Source organism: Talpa occidentalis, unplaced genomic scaffold (genome assembly GCF_014898055.3).
Source record: "Talpa occidentalis isolate TD23 unplaced genomic scaffold, MPIMG_talOcc4v2.1 talOcc4.2, whole genome shotgun sequence".
Classification (NCBI taxonomy): domain Eukaryota; kingdom Metazoa; phylum Chordata; class Mammalia; order Eulipotyphla; family Talpidae; genus Talpa; species Talpa occidentalis.
In genome coordinates this window covers 13,844,326-13,857,718 of record NW_023602073.1, presented here as the reverse complement: position 1 = coordinate 13,857,718, position 13,393 = coordinate 13,844,326, and the positions used below count along the sequence as shown (strand labels likewise).

Genomic DNA, 13,393 nt, shown 5'->3' with positions numbered 1-13,393 from the left:
ATGGATGCTGAAAAAACATCACCTATCTTTTTACTACTAGGTTTTCTTAATATTCAGTTCTGCATAACCACTTATATAACAAGTACTGATTATTTTAACTTTTATATTTCATCAAAACAATCTTGGGGGCCTCCCTGGTGGCACAAGGGGTTAAATCTCAGCATTACAAAGCTATCAGCAGCCACTGCAGCACAAGTTGGATCCCTGACCTGGCAGGTGACCCACATGGCGCAGCAGACCTCTCCTGTCTCGCCCGCTGCTCCCCTCAGCAGTGTATTTCAGTCATTCTGCCTGTTCTGCTCCCCACTCTGTCTCTGGTGAATCCTCTCACCCCTGGCAACTCTGGCCCATACCCCAGTTCTTGTATGTATAAATAAATCTTTAAAAAAATAAAGTTATTAGTGGATGATTATCTCTGGTGAATCCTCTCACCCCCTGCACCTTTGGCCTGCACCCCAACTCTTGTATGATAGGATTGTCTTCAACCCCTGTGCCACCAGCGAGGCCCCTGACTAGATTATTTTTAATAGTCAGATAAAAATAGATAATCTAAAATTGAAAAATCAAGTACTGTATCATTAGAACAAGTATATTTTAAGAAGTAAAGATAAATGCTGAAAAGGTTAAAAAGAGGGAAGAAGTGATAATAGACTCTTTTAATAAGTGCTTACAGTACAGAGTTTAATTGGTCCTTCCTAAAGAAACAGAGGATTAAAAATATTATAAAGGGACTCACCAGAACAAAAATACGCATATATCTTTCCTTGTAAAGTATTAGGAAAAATTACCCACATATATTACACCTACAGCTACCCCCATACACACGGAATACATGGTACAGTGAACTATTTAGTGAGATTTTCAAAAAGAAAACATAAAAATGTGATACAGAATTAAGACCAATCATAAATGTATGTGGGCTAAGTGCACTGTAACAGACACTGTCACCTACACAAAAGCAATTCCCTACCTTTTTTTTTTTGCACCCTGTCTTTGTTTGGGGGCCATATCTAGCTATAGGAGATGAGTCACTGTTGCCTAAGCCAGTCATACATATTCTGTCTTTTTTTTTTAAAGATTTATTTATTTATGCAAAAAGAACTGGGGTACAGACCAGAGGTGTGGGGGGTGAGAGGATTCACCAGAGACAGAGTGGGGAACAGAACAGGCAGACTGACCGACATACACTGCTGAGGGGAGCAGCAGGCGAGGCAGGAGAGGTCTGCTGCGTCATGTGGGTATCTCCCTGGCTGGGGATCAAACTCATGCTGCAGTGGCTATGGATAGCTTCATAGGTTTTGTCTTAACCCCTGGCACCACCAGGGAGGCCCATATATTCTGTGTCTTTTTGCCAACAGCTAGATATATGGTTCAGTTATATGGTCAGGGTCCCAGGGTATCCTTCCTAAGAGTAGCCCCAGGAGGATAAAGGTTTTTATCCTGACAAGTTTTTGTTTTCTGCTTTTGAAATGTGCCTGTGATTTGGGAGCTGTGGCAGCCATTTTGAATTCATGAATCAACGAGGGTAAGGACTTGCAGAGCAGACCTCAGGAGGAAGGAGTCTATGATCTGCTGACATTGTTGAGCCGCTGGATGAACTCCAGTTACCAAGTTGCAGAGTGACTCATATCTCTACTTCCAACTTTACTTTTTCCAGGACTATAATACAAAGAGGTCATATTAATCTTGCTCAGCAAAATACTTCCCTCCAATTCTTTTACCATTTTCCTTTGCAGATCATTTAGATATTTCACTTGTTGCATAGTTGATTTTATACTAAAATTTTCCTAGCAAAGAATCTTACTGGCTTCAGATTATTTAAATGGACTATATAGCTTATGGCATAGAATTCCAGAACATGGAAAATGAGTCTACAGTAACAAAAAATGACTCAGGAAGGAGCTTCTTGAGGTCACATACCTGGGTTATAAAAATTGTTGCAGACTGTCTTTAATTCTTTATCTTATAAAAGCCTGAGCTTCTGTTAGCCATAGGGTATTACAACATGGTTGGCATCTTTTAATGATTGCTTATTGACATTTGTTAAATGCGTAATCTCTCTAATATACTTTCTTTCCCTAGAGAATCTGGAAATTGGGATTCAAAGAGTTGGCAGGGCCATATGCTCCCTGGGTTTTAGGGAAGAATCCTTCCTTGCTTTTTTACTAGTTTCTGGTGCTTCCCACAATCCTTGGTATTTCCTAACTCCTGGCTTCATTCCTCCAACCTCTGATTCCATCTTTCACATGGTCTTTTTCCCAATGACTCTGTATATCCTGTCCTGTATATCCTGGCCACCAGTCATTGGATCTAGGGACCACCCTAAACCCAGGATGATTTCACCTTAAGCTACTTAGTAATAATATCTGCAAATACCCTATGTCCAAATAAGGTGACTTTTTGAGGCTCCATGTAGATGTAAATTGGAGGGGGGGGCACTATTCAACTCACTAAATAGGCAAAATATAACTTGCTCAATATGCCATTAATATATTTCTCACTCTAACTACCTTCAGGAACAAGAATTGTAGTTGAAAATGAATCCAGGAGCTAAAACAATGTCACCCTGCATGGGTTCTCTTGTGCTCTGATTTTGTTTTCCCTTATGTTGGTGTCATTCTCAAACAAGCATGTGCCAGCAGTGATCGGTACTAGCATCTCTCCAGGCTCATGTTCTCCTCACAGATTGTGACCCTAGCAAAAATAAAAAACAACTTTCCTGATAGTTCTGGAAAAATACCTGAGAAAGTCTCTGGTAGATATTATTTGATTCATCTCTCAACCAACCTCTATGGTCAGGGGCATGAATAAGCTTACTTAGCCAAACCTAAGTCACATACTAGGTAGAGGTCAAGAATTGTTTTTTTTTGTTTTTTTTTTAATTTATACAATAGCTGGGGTACAGGCCAGAGGTGCGGGAGAGTGAGAGGATTCACCAGAGACAGAGTGGGGAACAGAACAGGCAGAAGGATGGAAATACACTGCTGAGGGGAGCAGCGGGTGAGACAGAAAAGGTCTGCCATGCCATGTGGGAATCTCCCAGGCTGGTCAGGAATCAAACCCATGCTGCAGAGGCTGAGGACAGCTTCACAGCGTTGTGCTCAACCCGCTGTGCCACGAGGGAGGCCCTTTAGCAACATTTAAAAAGAGGATTCTAGGTTTTCTGATATCCATTTTGTGCAGATAATTAGCCTGTTGCCAGTCTGATTTTTATTCTTTTGAAGACAACCTATTTTCCCTCTCTCTGAGTGCTTTCTGAATCTTCTCTTTGCCTTAGTGGATCTAATATTATATTGCTTATTTCCCAGTAAAAGCTTTCAATCTGAAGAGTTATAGCTATCTTGGTTTTGTCATTTCCCCTTCCGCCCTCCCACCCCAATGATTTCTATATTAACCTCTATCCTTGTATTTTCTCTGGACTCTCTTTTTGGAACTCCTATTGATTAGATTTTGACCTGAGTTGGACCTCTAGGTCTTCTATATTTTCTCTTTTTTTTCTTTCTCTTTTTCCTAAAGCCATATTTCCATCTTTCAAGAAAAAAAACATAAGTATGGTCTTCAATTTCCAAGTATTCTTTCTTATTCTTCAACTGTTCCTTACTCACAGTATCCTCTTTTTACTTTAGGTAATTATTGTCTTCTAGAATATCTCTGAGAATGTTGAGTTTAAAAATTATTTTTCTGTTATGCAAGTTGGTTTTCATGAGGTCAGCTTTTATTTTTGCTTCTTCTGCTTTGATATCTATTTACTATAACTGGTTTTTCTTGTGTACTGATGTGGAGTTGCTTTTTTATATTTAAAAAAGAGGAAATAAGGGGCCTCCCTAGTGGTGCAGCAGGTTGAGTGCCGTGCTATATGAAGCTGTCTGCAGTGTGGGTTCAATTCCCAGCCGGCCAGGAAGATTCCCACATGGCACGGCAGACCTCTCCTTTCTCACCCGCTGCTCAGACCTCTCCTGTCTCGCCCTCAGCAGTGTCTTCGGTCCGTCTGCCTGTTCTGCTCCCCACTCTGGTGAATTCTCTCACCCTCCCGCACCTCTGACTGTACCCCAGTTCTTGTAGAAATAAATAAATATAATAAAATAAAATAAAAAAGAGGAAATAAGCTGATTTTTTCTAGAGATATTTCCTCTATTATAGGTAGGGCTGTTTTCTTGCTAGTTAATTGTACGGAAAACAAAAGAGGCTAAAGGGAAGTTCAGCATTCCTAAGCAGAGCTTACTAAATAGTGAGTCTCCCATCACAGTGACCAGAGGATAGGACACCAGACAGAAGGGGCCTTGACCTGGTTGCTAACCGCTCACCCTACTGTCAGTTCATCAGTATGTAAAGTTATTGGCATGAGCCTCCCTGGTGGCACAAGGGGTTAAGATGAAACCTATGAAGCTATCCGCAGCTACTACAGCATGTGTTCAATTCCTGGTCAGGGAGCTGACCCACATGGTGCAGCAGACCTCTCCTGTCTCACCTGCTGCTGCCCTCAGCAGTGTATTTCAGTCAGTCTGCCTGTTTTGTTCCTAGCTCTGTCTCTGGTGAATCCTCTCACCCCCACCCCACACTTCTGGCCTCTACCCCAGTTCTTGTATGCATAAATAAATAAATCTTTTTTTAGAAATGTTATTGGCAGATGATTGTCCGTTGCCATTTCTCTCAGCTGTTGCTGCCTCCTTTTTCACCAAAAAATAAATTGTTGCTCTTTCAATTCTGTCAGTACAAATGCTTGTGCTCAGGTTGTCATTTTCAACCAAAGCTTCGCTCTTTTCTAAATTATTTCTTGTTGTTTCTAAATGGGCATCTTTCATTGTTTTTACTGTCTCATGGATAGACCAGACTGCATTCACCTTCATACCCTTAGCTATTGTGTTCTTTTCCTCAGAACAACCTTTTTCTCATTCTATTCTTCTCCTGTCTAGATCTAGTGAGATTCTTCCCAACATCTGAAGCTAACTTGAGCATACTTCTTCCGTGAATCTCATGTGTTTAATCCAGCTTTATTGATCTCCCTTTATCTTACTACTATCCGACTCAATGTCTATTGTTCACAATCCAACTCTGAATTGTAGAGTCTAATATTGATCATTTTTGTTTCATATGTTGGTAGTTACTAGAAAATCTTGGGAGTGGTATTTATTTTTCTCTGTCCTTCAAAACACAGAGCAAGGTATGCATATATATAGAAGATATTCAGTAAGTATTTGTAATTGATGAACTTTCCTACTACTTTTAGGAAGGAAGGTAGATAACAGGCTCTATTTCTTTTTCTGGACACAGGAGGAGTCCTGATTCTTGAACTGAAAACTGAATTGGGGAAGCTCCATTTCAGGCTGCAGGAATGCTGATTCTTTTACAACTAAGGAAAAAGAAACTTAAATTACAGAACTTAAATGTGTGCTGAAAACAATGGCAATGGACAGATCCACCAGAATTGAAGTAACTGAAGCAAGAGTGGTCCAGGGGAAAAGCAAAGTGACAAAATTGACTTAAAAATAGACTTGATAGTCTAAAATTTCTTCAACATTGCTAATAGTGAGTTCTCCTAATATTTCCAACAGTGTCATATTCAATAAAAAAGGTAAGAGATCTAGGGGTAGAATACAGGCAAAATAATTTGAAATAATATACTTCTTGTTGTTATATTAGTGCTGTTCTCCAAACAGATCGATTTTACTACCCTTCTGGGTATAGAGTAAGTTTGTGTCTTGACCCAGTGAAATTGGGGGTAGCCACAGGACTTACTTTGGCCAAAAAGAGTGGGAAAGATGTCACTTCCAGGTGGAAGCTTTAGCAGCCAATGAACAATCAGCCGTACTTCTGTTTTCTGCTTCACATGGAAGTGTGTAATACTCCAGAATTCTGAATTCCTGAAAGTTCATTGTGAGGTCTTCCTATAGACCTATGACAGAAATATAATAGGAATGGGAAATAATCTTTGTTGTTTAAATTACTGAATTATAAATTATTGTTATCCAGGGTTAATAAATTATAATCTGCAGGCCAGCTGTTTTGGAAAAATTTTCTTGTGACACAACCATACACATTTGCTTATGTATTATTTATCGCTGATTTCGTAATGCAGCTGCATTGACTAATTGCCACAGAGACTGTATGGCTTACAAGCTAAAAATATTTACTATCACTCTTCAAGAGAAAGTTTGTTAACCTCTCACCTATTCTTTCGTGACTATGATAGATTTGGAGGTCTTTTATAAATGCTGTTTTTTTTTTTTAAGATTTATCTATTTGTGCATATAAGAGCTGGGGTACAGGCCAGAGATGCAGGGGGAGTGAGAGGATTCACCAGAGACAGAACAGGGAGCAGAACAGGCAGACTGACTGAAATACTGCTGAGGGGAGCAGCAGGTTAGACAGGAGAGGGCTGCTGCGCCATGTGGGTTGCTCCCTGGCCAGCCAGGGATTGAAAATTTCAGGTTTTTATTTTTAGTATGTCAATGGGTCAAATTCCCTTAAGTTCTTTTGATTTGGGAAAAGTTTAGAATGAGTGGAGCAAACTCTTAATAATGTGATTTTATTTCCAACGCTAATGATATATTTCTTGGAAAAGTTTCAAAAACCAGTTTTTTTTTCCACTGGCTATTATAATTTTCATAGCTATATTAGATATTACTTAGTAATAACATTTTTAATTGTGTGAGTGACATGTGGAATCAAGAAATATCTTGGAAATAAGCAGAAGTCAGTGGGAACCAGGAGTTGGGGAAAGCTAGCAAAAGACGTTTTTGATGACATTTGCTTTTTCTTTTACAAACAGAGACTAACAGGCAAAGATAATGGGTAACAGCCTTCTCAACTGGTATCAGCAAATTTGTTTGGAGAGCAAACTTTAAACCTAAGTGTAAACAGAAAGGGAGCAAATAATATTTTTGTATGGTGCCAGCAGGCCTAAGTATGAATAATGGACAAGGAAAATTAGGAGTGGGGTAAGAAGAAATTTTAAAAATAAAAAAAAATCCATGGAGTGTAAGTACTCACCTGCGTATTCCACTGATTCTTAACCATGTTGCAAACTCAGGGACACTGCTGGTAACCTCACCAAATGTCCTTTCTTAAACCTGTAAATGGAATGAGACTCTCCATAAATATTCAACTATCAGCCTGCAAACAAGTACTAACCTTTAGAATTTGGGCAGACATGAAATTATAGTAAGACTAGAGGTGAAATGAACAACCTCCTTCCAACCCTCCCCCAAAAGGATAAGTACAGGCCTCAAAAAAATAGTTTCTCCCTTATGTCCTTTTTGATTAGTAATCTTGTAATACTGTAGATGAGAAGTCTACATGTGTTTTGAATATGTGCTATGAATTATCCCTATTGGATTGTGCAATTTTTTAAAAAGATTTATTATTTATTTATACATAGAAGAACTGGGATGTAGGCCAGAGGTGAGGGGGAGGGGGAATGAGAGGATTCACCAGAGACAGAGTGGGGAGCAGAACTGGCAGATTGACTGAAATCTACTGCTGAGGGGAACAGCAGGTGAGACAGGTGAGGTCTGCTGCGCCATGTGGGTCAGCTCCCTGGCCAGGGATCAAACTCAAGCCTTACCAGTGACAGCCCTGAGACTCAACCCCTAGGCCAGCAGGGAGGCCCCAGATTGTGCAATTTTATTAGCCATATTACCATAGCTATCTTAGATGATAAACCTGTGAAGCTGGAATCTGGAGACTAAGTTCCTGGTAGCAGTGTTTTTAGGATCAAACTATAGGAATTTGTCCTCTAGGCCTAAGAAGTGTAGACATAAACTTTTCTGTGTAGATATTTATCATCAGCATTAAGCAGTAGATCATAGATATGACCAGAAATAAAGATTCATGTCTGATAAACTTAATAGCACCACTGGAGGGGCAAGATATTTGAGAATTTCTGAAAAAAACAGAATGCTTGCTGGCCATAAATCTGAGGGGGAAATGGTGAGAAAACCAGATTTTTATAAGAGAATGTTTTCATCATGTTTATTTTGGAGGTAAATTCTCTTCAGTGAAGAACAACTGTAAATACTTTATTGCCAGTGTTGTCATATATTTAGGCTCCATCAGCAAACACGTGAGTGTTCCTTTCTTAACTTGGAGTGAAGGCAAAGAGTTGGTTTGCCTGGAGGTCAGGAGGTTAACCTTGGAGCCCATGGATTCTGTTTCTTCAGGGAGGAGGCTGGCACAGACTCATCATGAAGAAGTATTTTATTAAAACTTTAACCTTTTGTAGGTGGTATCTGTTTTGGAGCCAAGAAAATGCCAACACTGTGTCTAATGGAGCAATACAAATCCTCAATGGGGAAATTAGGGTTGTATTTTAAATTACTTTTTATTGAGGTAAAGTTGATTTACAACACTGTCTATGACTTAGGGGGGATAGGTTCACACCTCTTCAAATATATTTTGCCACACCACACCCACCGCCAAAGCACTGAAAATTTGACACCATAGTTCATAGGGCCCTTTTTTCCCTGTATAATTTTGTAGTCAGATTTCTAGGATTTGTTTTGATTAGTTTTAAAGATTTATTTATTTATGCATACAAGAGCTGGGGTACAGACCAGAGGTGCAGGGAGTGAGAGTTTCCACCAGAGACAGAGTGGGGAACAGAACAGGCAGACTGACCGAAGTACACTGCTGAGGGGAGCAGCGGGCGAGACAGGAGAGGTCTGCCGTGCCATATGGGTTTTTCCCTGGCCAGCTGGGGATCGAACTCGTGCTGCAGAGGCTGCAGATTGCTTCATAGTGCGGTGCTTAACCCCCAGCGCCACCAAGGAGGCCCAGTTTTGATTAGTTTTACTGGTCTTATTGCTTTGTTTCTTTATACTCCACACGAGTGAAATTATACAGTATTTGTCTTTCTCCTGACTTATTTTACTGAGCATAATCCCCACAAGTTTTTATAAGTGGCAAGATTTCATTTTCTGGGTCTTTTCCAAATTTATAACAGAGTAGTATTCCATTGTGTGTATATACCATTTTTTTTTATCAACTTATCTGCCATTGTGCACTTAGACTGCTTCCATAACTTGGCCATTAAAAGCAGTATTACAACATAGGAGTGCATATACCCTTTGAATTAGTGTTTTCTGAATTTCAGTTAGACTCCCAGGAGTGCAATTGTTGGATAATATGATCAATCTATTTTTAATATTTTGAAAACCCTCCACACTGTTTTCCATAAGGACTGGACTAATCTACATTCCCACCAACAGCCTATGTGGGTTCCTTTTTCTCCACATCCTCACCAACACTTTTTCTGGTCTTTTTGATGTAGTCAATCTCACAGGTGTGAGGTGGTATTTCATTGTGGTTTTGATTTGCATAAAGCAGATATTTTTAATCATCAAAGTACTACCATCACCTCACCACAAATCCCATGGTGTTTGAAGCAGCCTATCTCCAAAGAAACATTTTCTAACATTTAATGAACTTTACCCAGAGTCAACAAAGCTAAATCTGAAGTGATTTCCGATTTTGTAGAAGAAGGTTATGGTCATCGCTTTAAAAATTTTCATTTCCCGTGGTTACCCTTCCCAATTTACAGCCCTTCCAAGTTGCCAAAAACATGCAGCTAAAAGTATTTTCTTCGGGCAGGGCAAGTTGCTGCTATCTTATGGCTCATCTCCATAAGACCTAGCTAGAAGCCACCGCACAGTGACTGTCATAGGATCTGTTCAACTTGTGACCAACTATCTCCAACTCTGTTTCATAGTAGTAAAAACTGAAAACTTTTTTTTAACCTCAAAATCGACGCCATGGTGATTTTTTTCATGATTATAGTAGTGTGGAAATTTTTAATGATTTCTTAGATATACTCCTACAAACCAAAGCAATAAAAGATAAAAGAAATTGGACTTTATCAAAATTAAAACCTTTATGCTGGGGCCTCCCAGGTGGCGCAGCGGGTTGAGCGCAGCACTGTGTAGCTGTTCCGCAGCCTCTGCAGTGCGGATTCGATTCCCAGCAGGCCAGGGAGAAACCCATATGGCGTGGCAGACCTCTCCTGCCTTGCCTGCTGCTCCCCTCAGCAGTGTTTTCTGTCCATCTGCCTGTTCTGCTCCCTGCTCTGTCTCTGGTGAATTCTCTCACCCTCCGGCGCCTCTGATCTGTACCCCAGTTCTTGTATAAATAAATAAAATCTTAAAAAAAAAAAGTTTATGCTGCAAAGAATACCACAAGAAAGTGAAGATACCTCACAGGATAGGAGAAAATAGCTGCAAATCTTTTATCTGATAAAGGATTTGTATCTAGATTCAATAAATACTATACCTCAATAATAAAAAACAGCAACACAAGTAAAAAATGGGGAATAGCTCTGAATGACATTTCTCCAAAGATAGAATGGCCAAAAGCACATGACAAGCAGTTCAACACCATTCATTATTAAGAAAATACAAATCAAAACTGCCATGTGATATCACTTCACATCCACTAGGATAACTAGAACAAAAAAAGACAGATACCAAGAATGTGGAGAAATGTGAGCCTTCACATACTGTTGGTAGGAATATAAAATGTTGCTACCACTATGGAAAATAGTCCGGTAGTTCTTTGAATGATTAAGATGCATTCACTCAGTAATTTTATTCCTAGGTTCAATTCCATTCTCACCCAAGAGAACTGAAAACACATGCTCACAAAAACTTTTACACAAATGCTCACAGCAGCATCATTCATAATAGCCACAAAGCAGAAACAATGTAAATGTCCATCAAGTCGTGAATGGATAAACAAAATGTGAGGTGTCCATACAAGAAAATATTATTCATTAATGAAAAGATAGTAAGTACAACATTTTGAAAACACTATGAGGCCCTCCCTGGTGGATTAGGGGTTAAGTCTCAGCGCTATCACCACTCCAGCCTGAGTTTGATCCCTGCCCAGGGAGTTAAAGCACATACGGTGCAGCAGACCTCATCTGTCTCCCCTACCGCTCCCCTTAGCAGTGTATTTTAGTACTTCAGTTAATCCACCTGTTCTGCTCCCAGCTCTGTCTCTGGAGAATCCTCTTGCCTTCCCCTGCCCTCATCTACACCCCAGTTCTTCTACACACACACACACACACACACACACAGAGAGAGAGAGAGAGAGAGGAGAGAGAGAGAGAGAGAACACCATGATAAAAAAAAAAACCAGTTACTAAGATGTACGGCAAATAAAAAGTACAGGCTTTTCCACCCTCCTGCCATTAGGACTGATGATGGATCCCTGTGGTCCTGAATGCATGCCTGATGGCGGACACCTGGAATAGGGTGTGGGCATGTGTAAGAGGGTACACCTGGGCTAAGGCTGGATTTATAAGGGCAGCATCACAGACATGCCAGCCGAAGCAGCGAGCAGAACCACGAGAAGAGCAGAGAACAAGATCACCAGAAAATGCAGGAGAGCCCAGATAAAGACTTGCTGATGGTGGGAGGCCTGCCAGCCTTCCGGCCCCCAGCACTCCTCCCAGCCATGTACATGGCAAATCCCAATAAAAGCCTGCAAAAGCCACTGAGGGCTCCAGGACTTCTCCTTTACCCTGTCTGCACAAGAACATAGAAACCCTGCTGTGTCCTCCTGCCGCTACGAAAGACCACATTGTATGACTTTACATAATATGTCCAGAAAAAGCAAAACTACAGCACCCTTGTAAGCAGGACTAGGAATAAGAAAAAGGAGGGCTTGCTAATGAATACAGGGTTTCCTCTTAAGGTGATAAAATCTTCTAAACTTGTGATGTTGGTGGCACATCTCCATGAATATACTAAAAATCATGACCTGTAAAGTTTGAATAAATTTTTTGTTGTGAATATTTCTAATAAAGCTGTTATTAAAAAAAAAATCTTCCATGGAGATGACCATCAATACAAGCCAGTGCCAGATCAAGAACGTACAATTCAATGCAAATTTATATATATATTTTTTAAATTTTTATTAAATTATTTTTTGAGGTAATGTTGGTTTACCACATGGTTTAGTATCTTAAAGAACAGTGTCAGGCCTCCCTGGTGGAGCAAGGGGTTAAGACGCAACCTATGAAGCTACCCGCAGGCACTGCAGCATGAGTTAGATCCCTGGCCAGGGAGCTACCCACATGGCGCAGCAAACCTCTCCTGACCCCCTGCTGCTCCCCTCAGCAGTGTATTTCAGTCAATCTTCCTGTTCTGTTCCCCACTCTGTCTCTGGTGAATAGTCTCATCCTCTGCACTCTGGCCTGTACCCCAGGTCTTGATGCATAAATCAATCTTTAAAAAAAATTAAAAAGTGTCATAAACTATTTGAAATCCTCGATTTTACCCTTGTAACTTCTCCACACAACAATGAGATTGTGAAAATAAATTACCGAAGCACTAGCAAACTATTGCATCTTCCGAAATTCGCGAAACTTTGGAAACAGAAGGAATCGGACCCTTCAATTCTGGACAACTTCTATTGAAGGTGGCTCCCGATTACTTTGGCTCACGAGTGAAAAAATAAGTTGTTACGGTAACATTTTGATTTCACTAAGCGAAAAGCAGTCATTCGAGGACCCAATAAACTTCTAAAATTTCATCCGAGTTGCTCCCAAAGGGTGATACTGGATTTGCTTCTGTGCACAACTGACCTTTCCGGACAACTTACTTACATAACTGCATTTTTTCTGGCCACCTTATATCTCTGAAAAATGGGACTGAGCGCGCTAGCGCCAGGATGAGCAACTCAGCAGCCAACGTCCTCCAGGACCGCTTCCTCTTTTGAGGAAGGCCCTGCCCAGCACAGGCGACAGGGCCTGCTCCGAGTGGGGTGCACTTTGTCCTCGCAGTGGGGAGCAAGAGCCCCAGGGGCAGATGCCACCGCTCAGAGGGCGTCTTTGACCTTGCTGGGCGCTCACAGGTCGCCCTCCCGGGCTGCGCACGTGGCGAGGTGGGGCCGGGGCCACGTGGGGCCGATGTGACGCGCTGCGCCGCGCGCCGCGCCCATTCCCGGAACTGGAGCGAAGTCTCAGCGGGTCGCCGCGCAACAGCGCAGGGCCTGGCCCCCCGGGAGGTGACCGGTAGTGGGTCGGGAACCCAGCAAAGCCAAGTGAAAGAAGACCCTTCATCTTTCCTTTTCGCTGTACACCCCGCCCCCACCTTGGCCCGCTCCCGCCCCCCGCTTCCGGGCCCCGCCCGCCCGGCTCCGGGGCTCCACTCCAGCCCGCGTCCAGCCGACTCAGCGACAGAGAAGCGACTCGATCCGGGTGCTTTTCAGGGCGGCCCAAGGGCGTGGTTTTATGACGACACAGGGGGGCGGGGCGAGGCCCAACTCTGGAGCCGGGGACCTCCTGACCCAGGGGGCGGGAGAGTGTGGGTTGGGCCTTTCCACGCCCCATGGGACCCCCATGCCGGACAAGAGGGGAGTATCTCTTCTCAAACTCCTCTGTGACGAGAATAACCGC

General features: G+C 41.8%; 1 long non-coding RNA gene across 1 annotated transcript in view; it reads right to left on the bottom strand.

Moving 5' to 3' along the window:
* LOC119251697 (uncharacterized) overlaps positions 1–12,857 on the bottom strand; it is a 32,280-nt gene extending 19,423 nt beyond the window's left edge. Inside the window, exons 1-3 of the long non-coding RNA XR_005126573.2 lie at positions 12,602–12,857; positions 6,991–7,070; positions 5,737–5,893 (exon numbers count right to left, since the gene is read on the bottom strand). This is a non-coding gene — a long non-coding RNA (uncharacterized LOC119251697). The remainder of the gene's footprint in view (positions 1–5,736; positions 5,894–6,990; positions 7,071–12,601) is intronic.
* Positions 12,858–13,393: the final 536 nt, after the last annotated feature.